The sequence below is a fragment of the Aplidium turbinatum genome, chromosome 8, assembly GCF_918807975.1.
Source record: "Aplidium turbinatum chromosome 8, kaAplTurb1.1, whole genome shotgun sequence".
Lineage (NCBI taxonomy): Eukaryota > Metazoa > Chordata > Ascidiacea > Aplousobranchia > Polyclinidae > Aplidium > Aplidium turbinatum.
The window spans coordinates 4707016-4720799 of record NC_137479.1 but is presented as its reverse complement, the minus strand read 5'-3'; positions in this window follow the sequence as shown (position 1 = coordinate 4720799).

Below are 13784 nucleotides of genomic sequence, written 5' to 3'. Positions count from 1 at the left end.
ATCAGAGTGACCTGGTCTACGGTTGATCTTCCGTGGCGAAAGCCGGCTTGTTCCCGAGGGAGCTGAGGGTCTATTATCGGTTCGACACGGGCGTAGATAAGTCTCTCGAGTATGTGGACGTTCGGTAGGTGGACAAAAGAAGCGGTATAAAGACTCACTGAAGAGCAATCTTAAAATGTGTAACATCAATTATACAAACTGGGAGGAAACCGCAGAGGATAGGCTGCTTTGGAGATCTGCCACTCAGAAAGGTGTTGCCACGTTTGAGAAGAGCAGATCTAAAAGGTTAAAAGAAAAAAGAATGCAAAGAAAAGAACGACAATCACACCCACAACCAACTCTCCCAAAGGATCTTAAATGTACCAAATGTAACCGAACTTTTAAAGCCAAGATTGGACTAATTAGCCATTTAAGAACTCACCGTTAGCTTTTATTTTATTGCGAAGGCCATCATCCTCGAAAACGAGGGATAGCCATCATCATCAGATAAGTCTCTCGAGTATCTTGAAGGGGATACAGAGCAGAGAGATGGGGCGGTAGCTCTTCGGATCCCCTGGGGGCTTCTTCGGCTTTGGGACTGCAACCACTAGGGCTCTTCTCCAGATTCTTGGACTACTTTGTGCTCAGAGTAAAAGAAAAAGAACGGAGGAAACTCAGCAAAAGAACAACACTGAAGATACTGTAGGCTAACGAATTGCAAATCAGTCAAGAATGGACATTTTTACCAGGCAACGAAGTGTAACTTCTCTTGTGCAGTAACTCTAATGGAATGAACATTCTCTGAATTCAGTATGACCCTAATGTCTTAGCCGAGACACAGCACGTGCTCTGGAGCGGGGTCAAACCCCGTCCTTTCGAACGTCGCGTAGATGTTTTCACCCACTCGGCCAAACAGTCTTAAAGTGTGTATCTTTTTTTAAATCACTTGGTGGCGCCATGTCATCGCCAGTAATGTGATGCAGCATGAACTTTTTATAATAATGTAGCCTCAATTGCATTTATGTTATTATCGTGTGCATGTGATGAAAATCTATATTTCGCCTGGTCTATGTTGCACGTCGAACCTTCAGGAAAAAAGAGTGCGAATGCCTTTCATTGACTACAGTACATACTCTACTCTCTACCAAACTAAGAAAGTTTGCCATGTTTACATTGTATTAACGTTGCCGCATATTAAAAGAAAGTACACTGTCTTAATGCGTTGGTTAGTAGGCAATCTTATGATTTCTGAACAGCTTTAACTTTTATCAAAAGCTTCTTCATGGTTTTAGCTCCAACTGCGATCCGATTTTTGCGGTCAATGATTTCTTTCAAGAAACGAAGTAGTGACATTTTACAACATTGGATCAATGTCAATACCAAACACTATGCAAACAAACTTGTGCCACGGAGGAGTTTTAAGAAAATAATTGAATATTTACACTTTCACAGTGTATTTATGAGATCAATAAAGCAGCAGATGTAAGATTAGGGTCATTCTAAACTGATATTGAAGTATTTTTTCGTGAGCACCAGCTCACCTTACCTTCAATTTAATGTAGTCTAACATCGGAACGCCTTCAAAATTTGTTCTGTACAGCAAAAATTGTCTTTACCCTTCTTTTAATAGAAAGATACTAAGTTGTCTTTGTGGCTTGACCAACTTGGATTTTTAAAATGTGAACAAGTTATTGGGCGCACATTGGCTATGATAGTTTCGGGAGAGAGTTTTCTTTCTTGTACCAAAGACAGGCAAAACACAACAATACAACAGCGTTGAGCATTATAACAATACAGTCAAACGTTTACGGTTTAACTTAGACCCTCTTCAAAAATATGAAAGTATTTATAAAAATGCAATAAATTGCAACTTCTTGAAGGTAACTAACTAACTGACTATAAGCATCAAGAAAGGCGCAACGATTAAAAGCAATAGTGTGGGAAAAAGACAGACATATAGGCTATGGTAGATTAAAGCAGCTTGCTGTAGAAATTAAAGCAGCTTGCTGTAGAAATTAACTTAATAAAAACTTATAGGCCTATTATATTTAGTATTAGGAACAGAAAGCATGTGTTCTCTGAATCTCAGGCAAGGAAATAGTTAAGTTTCATAAATGATGTGATATTTTGTTAAAGTCAGAAGCCAATTTTTGTTTAGCCAAAGATTGTGCTGTATGTTTTCATAATTTGAAATTGTTACAATATTTAAAAGCTTTACTGCATACATATTTTTTTCTTTTTTGTCTTATATCATTGAGCATACTGTAGGCTATTTTAAAAATAATGTAACTATGAGGCCTACGTAATAAAAGTTGCCGACAATTCAATAGAAATACCGGTCAGTAATGTAGCTAAAAAGAAAATCCTAAGAGGGTATAAGCAACTGTCGGAAAGATGTGGCAAATATGATTGACCATGAAATGCGATGATATTAAAACATATTTTTTATCGGGGCAAGATAAATTTTTGGGGGAACGATTACCTCCTAACGTCCCTGATATCGGTACTCCCAAAAAAATTGGTAGCCTATACTTGCTTCGCTAGCTGCCCGGTGTGCCGCCGCATTTTTCTGGGTCTATAAGTATAGCCTACGGACTGAGACAAACTCCGGCTTAGAGAGAGATCTTCGAACTCTTCTTCTCTGATGATACGACCGAGAATCTGAGTTGCTTTTAAGTTATGCTGTTCAATAGTTCCTTTCTTTGATGTGCCTGGTTTAAAACTTCCGCACTTGTGACATAATCGGTTTACAACTAACAGAGTAAAACAATAGTTCGTTAAAAGCAGACAATTTATAGCAGTGTAATTTCTTTTCAACAAAAAAATAAAGAAACCAGACATTTTCATTACGACGTACTTATGAATATCTATTTTTTTTAGAAGTACTTGCGTTTCAGAGAATTTCACATTATACCGTGTAAAAATTTCAAAAAATGTATATTTGAAAGTGTTGAAATAGCCTTAAATCTTATCTTTAGACCTTAGGCTTCAGCCTTTCCAGTCTATAGCGATAAATCCGGCACTTCTAGCTGCTTCTAGTAGACCACGGTTGGTCAGATTAAACGTTTCGTGCTTACGAAGACTACACATGATAGAAAATACAGTAGCTGCTGTATAAAGAAAACTATGATGTGGGTTTCTGATGGTGATGACCTGTGTTCAACGCAGCCAGATAGATGCTTGCCGAAAAGCGGCGTTGTCATCTTGCCATCAATAAGGTTCAGTTGTAATGTTCGAAAGAGATTGCAGATTGATTTTCGTTCATGACCTTGTTTGTGTTGGACAAAAACTATTTTGAAATTTCTTGTGAGTTTACCATCAATGAATTATTGCTTGACTGTTCATCACCGCGTTGAAGCAAATGAAAGCAATTTTGCTTTGATTTCAAAGGAACAGCTTGATCAAAGGTACAACCGTACACCCTGGATGACGAATACGTCATAAATTTGCAGGATCAAGCAGCAAACTCTAGGGACAGTAGAACATGCAATTGAAAGCAACGTAAATATAAACTGGTCTGTCAAAGCAAACACTATCTACTCACTGTATACATTAGTCTATTGAGCTATTGATTTTGTACTAAATGGTATTGATGTAATTATAGCCTACCAATGCAAACCTCGACTACAATAACAAGGAGCAATGTAAAATGAACACAATAGTTGATCGAAAAGACGAATACTTGTCCAGTTATTGTTTATGGTGATGCAATTTCGTTCCCAAGAAGGTGTACAATTATGAATCATCACAATAATATATTGGTCAATGAGAACAGTTGTGGTTTAAGCTTGGCTGCACTAAATTTGAAGTGGCGTCTTGCGGTTTCGACAAATAAAGTTTAGTTTCCACATCACGTCAGAGTTGCATTCAACGCTTGTCAGAGTGCGCTAATAATCTCCCATAGTGAGGCATCATTCACTCCCAATTTTCTTCATGCTTTGACTTTCAATTTCTGTAGTGGTTCGGAGAGTAACCGATGTGTGCTCTTGCGAAACCTAAAGTTTTGTTGATTCTGCAATAACGCCTTCGTGCAAAGCGAGTTTTAGACAGTGGTAGAAATTGAAACTACTGTATTAAGCTACTAGATTTGTTCTTCATTCAAGGCAGTTTTCAAACGTACTTGTCTTGCTTTAGCATGTTTAGATGCTCAATTAGACTCAAAAGTGCGTATTTTGTTTATTGAAAGTTGTTTGTACCAGACTTTCATGGAAACGAAAAATTATACGCTTGTGCATTGTCAATAAATCACATTGAATAATATAAAAACAACAGTCTACCTGCATACCACTGTGATGTGGAATTCTGTGTAATCAAGTGTTGTTGAAGTTGGTTTCGCTGCGATATAAAAACTTATTTTTTTGCTGTTATGACTTTCTTGTTATTAGCCTAGTCTCCATATCCTTTCGAATCAAAGGCTTCCCAGTCCAAATATAATTTCCTTACGCCCAGCAAGGTTTAACGACGACTGTTGTTATCTAAATCAATTTCTCGTATTTTCAAAACTATAGATAAGTTAGCTGATTTGGGAGCAGTGGTTAGAGCAAATATTTCAAAATAGCTCAAAGTTGGAATGCAAACAAACGCTTTAAGGTAGGCCTAACACAGACAGGAAACAGTTAGGTAAGGCGCCTGGTTATATCTTGTATATAAATAAAAGAAAAACAAAAAACGAATAGGCTACTGGCTTTCAGAGTAAGTTGAAAGGTTGTGGCCACAGAAGAGTTAGAAGCGCGTTTTCTTAAAGTAAATAAAAACTAAATTATTTTCTATAATTTCTTTTAACCTGTTTTATGAAGAAGAACATGAAACTTCGCAAAAACGCTTAGGCCTACATATAGGCTAAGCAAAATACCACTTTGAGAAAGAATTTCGTGCCTCAACAAAAACAAAACTTCGTTTTAATGATTTCGAAAGTTTCCAAAATATTTTACTTTGAAGTAATTCGTAGGCTGGATTTGAAGATCGTGATGCAGGGCCAGGATAAGAATTTCAGATCATTTGGATGCAAAACTACATCCACTTTTGGCTTATCTGCAACATTAGAAGGCTACGTTTTCTCTGATTTACAAAATATGATGTGCTTTTTATGGGTTGAGTGATGTTGGTTTTAAACTATTAAGTAGTTGACGATTTTTCTTTTAAAGCAAGCTTGTGTAGCGAAGTGTAAAATGTGTAGGGCAGTGGCGTTTTCTCCATGCACGCAAGGCATGCACTGCATGCCTTACAATTCTGATAAAATCAGAAATCTTTCAGAAGCAACGAATTTATGCTTAGAAATTGAAAATGTTAATAGCAGAACCACCTCGCTCTCTTAATTTCAATATTCGAAACAACTGTTCGTTTTCAAAATTTGGAAACTTTGCTGACCCTGGCAACTCTGCATGCTGAGACGAGCTCAGCATGCGTTGATAATACAATTTGCCTATTTAGTCTGAGCGTAAAATGCGAAAATATAGGGCCGCCTGGAATAAATTGCGACCTTAACAAATTTGGTATCGTTGGAAAGCTTAATTCCTCTAGTTTAGGATTATCACTCTCCTCCAACCAGGGACCCTTGGCAAAAAAAGTTGTGGCCGTTTTTTAAGCAACACCTTGCGCCGCTAGTGGCGCAGCTAATCTAGCTATGTTTTCAGCAGAAACAGCAAGCCGTGTAAAATTCTGGCAGTCGAAGTTGCTCCGGTGACCACTGACCAGCTTATTAGCCATGTAGTGGTATCCATCTTGAACTCTGAGCGTTGCACAAAAAGAAAAAAAAATAGCCATGAGGTTTGTAAGTAACTAGGCAGTACTGAGTAGGTTTGGGACAGCAAAGATTCTTGATCTACCACTCTGCACTGGCTGCAGTACTAGCCTAAATATCACAGAACTGAGTACCGTACCAGGCAAGCCTACCGTAGTTTAATTTGTTTTGGGAACTGTTTGCAAGAACATCATTATCGGTACCGTAAGTTATGTCAGGTTATTCATTTAATTTGGTTTGCAACAGAAGTCAAAACGTTAGATAGGGTACCGGGCAGCAGGCGATACACATTTCACAGGTGCACTAGGCCTATAACCAGTACGGTATGCTGGGGCGCTGGACTATGATGAAAGTTAAAGGAAACAGGTCTAAATGTTTTTTACATGCAGCATGTCTTATCATCTCTAGCTTATGTTAAATTTTTGAATTTACTATTGTTCTTTTAGTTGAGTTCTCTTTCATTTAACATCTTGGATTTTAAATGGCATTGCATGCAGGTGTGAAGTATTTGTACCAATGAATGCAGTATGGTAGTAGTAGTAGTAGGCCACTGTTACCAGTGCACTGGTGCACAAACTGACAAAGGAAGGGTGTTTATTGAGACCTGGTAGCTTCTAGTGATATCCATGCAACAATACGTTTTCTGGTAATTGCACACAATATCAGTTAAATAAGGAGGTCAGCCTACCAGTAGGAGCTATGGTTCTTGTTACTTCTGAGACCACCTGTAAAGTGTAAAGGCTGTAACATATTCAGATATAGATTAAGTTTGAAAGAGCAAATGTTCTGTGTGGCCATTTTTTTCCTAGGTCTGATGTTAGTTTGCTCTCTTTACAGCTTTAAAGATTTTTATGAAATACCGGTAATGATTTCTAAGTTGTATAGCTTAGTTTATTAAACAGTTAGAATTGATAGACTAGTTTTCAGATGTTATGGAGATAATTGAATAATGGAAAATCAGAATCAAGCTTTTTATAATGAAAGTTTATGCATCAAATGCCAATCTCATAATTTATCAAAGTTACAAGAAGTGAAACGAGGTGGACTGAAGACATTAATCAGCTATGCACAAAACATTGGTGACAGTCATCTTTATCAATATCAAAAAGAAAAAGAAGAGAGCGAAAGTAGTTGTAAGGTGCATGAGGTGTGTCAAAAGTTACTTGCTGTTTGCTCATGCTTGGAGTGGATGTGATACAACTTCTGCAATATATCAACAAGGTACCAATATAATTAATCAGCTTTGGTAGCAGTAGTCTACATTTTAATCTTGCTTTCAGTGTTTTATCTATAGTGTTTGTTACAGTGTTTTATATATTTCTGAACTGCTTAAACCATGCTTGTCTGAAAGTACATTTTTACCATTTTCTGATCAGCTTTTAAAAGATATGCAAGAATTCAGATGGCAGTCATTACCAAATCCACTCAATATTATTCCAATATTGTAATACTTTTATTTGGAATGCCAATGTATGGAGTGTATGCACACATTATTTGGTGACAATGATTAATTATGTCATCTGTCTTCTTGCTTAGGAAAGCTAAAGATGTTCAATTACCTGAAGAAGGAAGAATTTCAACAATCTGCTGATGTATTTGGGAGATTAGATTCTACACGTGAGCAAATAGCTGATGCTGGAAGAGATTTGTTATTGAAAAGGTTAGTTACTGGGACTGTATTGGTGCACAGTTAATTAAATAAGAAGAAATGAAAATGTTGCTGAGTAGCCTACTAGTCTGAATGAGATTCACCGATAGTAATGCTATATTTTGTTGATCCATCAAGCTTTAGTGCAAAACCTGCCGATTCACTTGGCCAACTACGGTACGTCAAGTACATGCAGATGGTTGCAACAGCTTCCATTGTTCATCCTGAAAGATTGCCACCCACCGAAGCTGCAATTCGTTTTCATTCCTTCAGAGTACATTTGCAGGTGAAATAATAGTGCATAGCCTAATGGTATTGTAACACAATACCCGTAATCATTTAGTATAAAAGCGTCTTTGCTCTATAGACTATACCACTTGAAGATATTTTTCAAAAATTGTTTATTGTCGGTAACTTCAAAATATTACAGCAAATTGCGCTATTAAACTGCGGTAAGGAAAAGATGCAAGTTATAGCAAAACAAGTTGCGTTATAATATGACTAGCATAAACATGTGGTGTAGGCTACTACAAATCAAAAATTTTATGGCAGCAAGACTTAATTTATCTAAGTTGATATAAAACTGTTGCTTCAGGTATGTCAGTGGAAGCATCTTGACACTGAAATCTTGGATCTCGCACAATGGGGATGGAAAGCTGACGCAGCAGGTGCAGTTATGCCAATAAAGGCCAATTTAGATCCGGCACCAGAATGGCTATTGAACGTTGTACGATGCAAATGCAAAGAAGGAACAAAAAATCAATGTGGTACAATGTCTTGCAGCTGCAGAAAACATGGCTTAAAGTGCGTACAGCATGTGGAGAGTGTCGTGGGGAAACTTGTTGCAATCTCAGTTGTGTACAAGAAGACTGCCCTGAGGATTGCGACGGTTTGATCATGTTTTAATAAATGATCTGTTCTGCCAACAAATTAAAATCAAAATGTTACAAGTGCTCCAGTGATATTAAAAACGTTCTATTCCGTTCATATTGTACTCCAATGTATGCATGTCATCTGTGGGAAAATTATCATCAACGCAACATTAATCGCCTGCGTGTTGCCTTCATCAATAATGCATTTAGAATTATACACAATGTGCCTAAACATTATAGCGTACGTGAACATCAAGTCTTGTGCAACATTATAACATTTGATGCATTACTTCGGAAATATGTTTTTTCTTTTGTTGGAAGATGCGAAGTATCCGAGTGGTTAGCGCGTTGGGCTCGCATTCGAGAGCCTGCATGTTCGACTCCAGCCACCCGCACTTGCCATTGTTTCTCTGGGCAAGAAACTTTACGATCATTGCCTCTACCCAGTGATCGATTTCGAGTAATGGGTAGTACCAAATTTAAGTCATAAGTAGAGTAGACAACCGGAAACAAACATTGCCGTCGGCTGCAGCGTGTGTCAGGTGTATGTCGGAAGGCGTACACCGATGCATAGCGCTCAAGTCCGCTTTCCCGCAATGCAGGATAAAGATAAACAAACTCTATTGTTGCCTCCCTGATGAGGTCCGATTGCCATCGTATATCAAATTATCGTCTTCATTATAATAATTCTATGTATCTAGTTTTGATGGCTGCCATGTCATCTGATTGTTTTTATCGTTCTGAATACTTTCAGTTCTTCTAACTTGCAACACTACCGTACCATTGTCTGTAAACTTGTAACATTAGATAGCCTATTTAGTGAGATTTTGTGCATTTGCAGTTTGTGTATTATTTCGTTGTTGTTGTTCGTTATTTGTGCATTTGCAATTTGTGTATTATTTCTTTGTTTTGTATATTGACAGCTTTGTCTGATGCAAATAAATATTATTATTTGTGTAGTCTATTGCCCAAATTTGAGCTACCGGAAAGATTCCACTGGATAGTTGAGCTGTACTCCTCAGACATGGCATATCCACTAGCAGTGTGAGTCGAATTTTCACCGTCGACAAGAACAATAGTTACACGCCTTGGGCACTGGCAGCAGTGACCGAGTGGTTAGCGCGTTGGGCTCGCAGTCGAGAGCCTGCATGTTCGACTCCAGCCACCCGCACTTGCTGTTGTTTCTCTGGGCAAGAAACTTTACGATAATTGCCTCTACCCAGTGATCGATTTCGAGTAATGGGTAGTACCAAATTTAAGTCATAAGTAGAGTAGACAACCGGAAACAGACCTTGCAGTCGGCTGCAGCGTGGGTCAGGTGTACGTCGGAAGGCGTACACCGATGCATAGCGCTCAAGTCCGCTTTCCCGCAATGCAGGATAAACATAATAAAACAAAAACACTCCACGGCATAATTATTGAAGTAAAGTTTTAAAAATTTTCGCATTTTTTGTATAATGCCCATAATATACTCTAGCCACTTGTAGCGTTTAGTTTCGTCATTAAACCGGACCTGGGGTCAAAATGCCCCCTTGAATCATTATATGAAGCTCCGTTATGTCTAAAAACGATTTTTTAGAACAAATGTATTAGATCTGCAATTATCAATGGGGTGAGAGTAATAGGTAAGCAATTTTAATTTGATGACGTCAGAGTGACGTCATTTAAATATAAATAATATTTTATCAAATGTGAGTTGTCTCTTTCTTATACACATAGGGAAAAAAGTTAAAAATGAGCCTAAAAACTTGTGCAAAAGGAAAAATACAGTTTCGCCACTAGTAGCGCAAGGTGCTGCTTCAAAAACGGCCATAACTTTTTTTGCCAAGGGTCTCTGATTGGAGGAGAGTGAAAATCTTAATCTAGAGGAGTTAAGCTTTCCAACGATACCTAGTTTGTTAAGGTCGCAATTTATTCCAGGTCAATACGTTTTACGCTTAGACTAATTCGCCGCTTTTTTACAACAGCGTGGCGCAAACGGAACCAAGGCATGCAGATTTGAAATCGCATGCAAAACAAAAATCACGATCTCGAGACAGGGTTGCCAGATTGGTCTTTTTAAGGCCAAATCTCAGAAATTCGGGGTTTTTAAAAAGTGTTTGGCTGGACTATTTTTGTTTGGACGCTAAGTCTTTTTTAGTTTTTCGATTGGAATTTGTTTGGCCCTTTTTCTTTTGGTCCTCATAGTTTAAGTCCTTGCGGTTTTTTTACTGTAGATAGTAGGATATATTTGAGACCTAAGCACCATAGCATCTTTTCACATATAAACTAGGTGGGCAATTGCCCACCTAGTCCCTTTGCTTGCCCCCCTAGCCCTTTCTTTGCCCCCCTAGTTTGAAACTAGGTGGGCAATTTTTAAGACTTAATTTTTGTTTAAATTAGATTCAAGTTAAAAAATGAACAGCTAAATCAGTGGTTCTCAACCTTTTTTTGGCTGTTACCATAATCTCCAACCTGAAGTGAGCCAATTACCCCCAAGATGAATTTTCAAAAACAAAAGTGTTTATTGCTATGTATTTCAAAGGGCTAACTATGACAATCAAAATGCAATACAATGCTGAATACAAGATGACAATGTGTGGTAAACATTCAATGCGAAGGTTGGGCCTGGACTTCAGCCGCTAGCTTTGTGATCCTGGGCTTTGTTTTACTGAGGGTGATTCTTGCGTCGCTTTCGACATCCAGGCGATTGCGCTTCTTTGTCTTCATTACCAAGCCAATTGAAAATCTTTGTTCACAGCGATACGTTGTTGAAAAAGATGTCAGGATATTTGATGCAGTGTAGCTAATGTTGGTGCATCCTGGAGTCTGCCCAACCAAAAGGGTCCCAACAGGGGTTCCAATCCAAGCCTTTCCTCTTGAAATCAAGTTGTTTCAACGCTTCGTTCATTCGGAGAGTAATAAATTCTTCTTTGGCCGGAAAGTCGTCACCATCCACCTGGCTGTCATCACATGTGAAGAGCTCAGGGCAACATTGGAGACTAGCCGTGTCCAAATTCAGAAAGTAGTTGGCCAATGTCCATCTTCTTGGCTTGCTGGCCTAAGTGGTCAGCCATGCCCTCCTTCAACACCGCTGTCAACTCAAGTCCATTGCCTTCGAAGTACATGTCAAGCGTCTGAAACTGTACTACTGTGCCTCTTCCAACTCGCTTGTTCCACAATTTAACCTTTACGATAAATGCAGCTACGGTTACTTTGGTGTCGATCACAGTTGCATTCTTGCCTTGAATTAAAAGTCTTTGTCTTTGTTCAATTCACCAAAGATATCAGCCAGGTAGCACAGCTGCAGGAAATCCACTGTTGGTTAGGGAAATATTCAGCCAAGTCGGACTTCTTTTCTATCAGAAAAACATGGACAGCCTTAGGAAGTTCGACCAGGCGGGGTTATCACTTTGCAACGAGACAGCCATTGTACTTCTGTGTGGTACAGTAATGCTTCGTACCTTTCTCCCATCTTCTTGCACAGTTCCTTGAAAAGACGGCTGTTCAATTCATTCGCTTTTATAAAGTTCACAACCTTCACTTGCTTCAATGTTTCCAAACGGGTCTCGTTACTCCCCAAAGGTAGGCAACTTACCCCCGGGGGTAATTTACCCGCCAGGTTGGGAAACACTAAGCTGAATGGAAAGCTTTAGCATACATTAGCATACATACTTTAGAACTTATGAGTCTACCTTTGACCTTACTTATAATATCCTTAATGTTCCATTCAAGCAGATTGTCAATTTGTGTTGTGAGTACCTCAAATTTTGTGTGAGATTCTAAATGGGTCTCAAAATTACCGAAGTTTGTTTCCTGATTTTCATCAAAATAAAATACCAACTCTTTAGAATCATCTATAACACTGGTCTACACGATTTTTGCTGTATCAACTTTTAGAACTGATTTAGAGTAATTTTGGGGTACTGAATCCGAATCTGACCTCAGATTTATCCTATCACGTCAGGTTTGTGAGATATGATAACAACAAATTGTCACTTTTGTCAAAAGTAGAAAATTTGACATTGCGTTTATCACACATACACATAGTGCTATATCCCGAAATCCAGGTCATGTTTTGCATAAATAGTTGAAATACATCTACAAACTATAATTTTGATACCAATTTGTTTTCTAAGCAACATTATTAACAAGGCAGTAGCCTAATAACAAGCTAAAAAGGAGGCTAAAAGTAGGCTATAACTGACTGCCCGCCCCCCTCCTCCGTCAATGTTTTGCATGAAACCTCAAAGATTTAAGCACGCCTATGGCAATGCTTGTCCAGTAACCTTATTTAGGCTGTTTTGACCTGTCTAACACTAACCTTTCGCTGTAGCACTGCATATGCTGTGGTAAACACAATTCCAAATCTTCCACTTTTGGCAAAATAAAGCATTTTGTTATATCATATCTCAAAAATCTGATGTGATAGCGAAAATCTGAGTTCAGATTCGGATTCAGCACCCCAAAATTACCTTAAACCAGTTTTCAAAGTCTGAACAGCAGAAAAAAAATCTTTTTTTGTAGACCAGTGTAATTCTGCAAAGATTCAACTCATTATAATATCTTAGCAGTTATGTTTCATATAGGCTATTATCATAGTTGTTTCTTTTTACTTTAGTACAAGAGACCTCTGCAACTAAATGTTGCTAGATTAAATTTTATTACATTATTATTTACAAAATATTGTGGGCGGAGATGAATATAGGAATCAATGATGGGTCTCAAAAGTAGGCTATAGTCTAGTTATAATATGCCTTTTCACCCACAATTTGCCTGAGAAATCTACATTTTCAAGCTTAGGCTACTTTACGCTCGTGAAAAAATGCCCTTTTTTCCATCATTTACGCGCGAAAAGTGCCCTTTTTAACATAACTCTCTCGCTAAAAGTGCCCTTTTTTGATAATTTGCCCATCTAGTCCCAATTTGTGAAAAGATGCTATGCTAAGCACAGCATTTTAAAGATCATCAAGAAAACTGGTCGGGTGTATGCTGAAGGCCATACACCGCTGCATAGCGCTTCAAGTCCGCTTTCCTGCAGTGCAGGATAAAGATATAAAATTAAGACATTGTATTCATGGTGCGTTCCAAAACTCATTTTTTGCAAAGCAGCTCAAACAATTATCAGCTAAGTAAGGCTCAGATTGCAAGAAAAGCTATAAAACCTAAGGCAAATTTGCAAAATTTTCCTGGGGGTAGATGCCCCCAGACCCCCCTACACTGGCTATGACCCTCCTTCCATTGCATGCCAACGAAAATTAACCAGGATACGCCACTGGTGTAGGGGTGTTTGACATAATATTTAGTCAATATAAAACAAAATGCAACAAATTTATCTGAAATTATACAAATCAAAATCACAACAACACATATATACGTGGCAAAACGAAATGCTTCAAATTTTTATGTATGTTTGTTTTTATGCCAAGTTAGATCATTTAAATAAGTTGTCAGTTTAAGGCGCATTCCCGCAAAAATGATTATGCCAGCTTGTTAGAGCTTTAGTTTGCTTACAATTTGTGATGCATGTTTGCATATGATGATTTTGATCACATACTTTACGTTT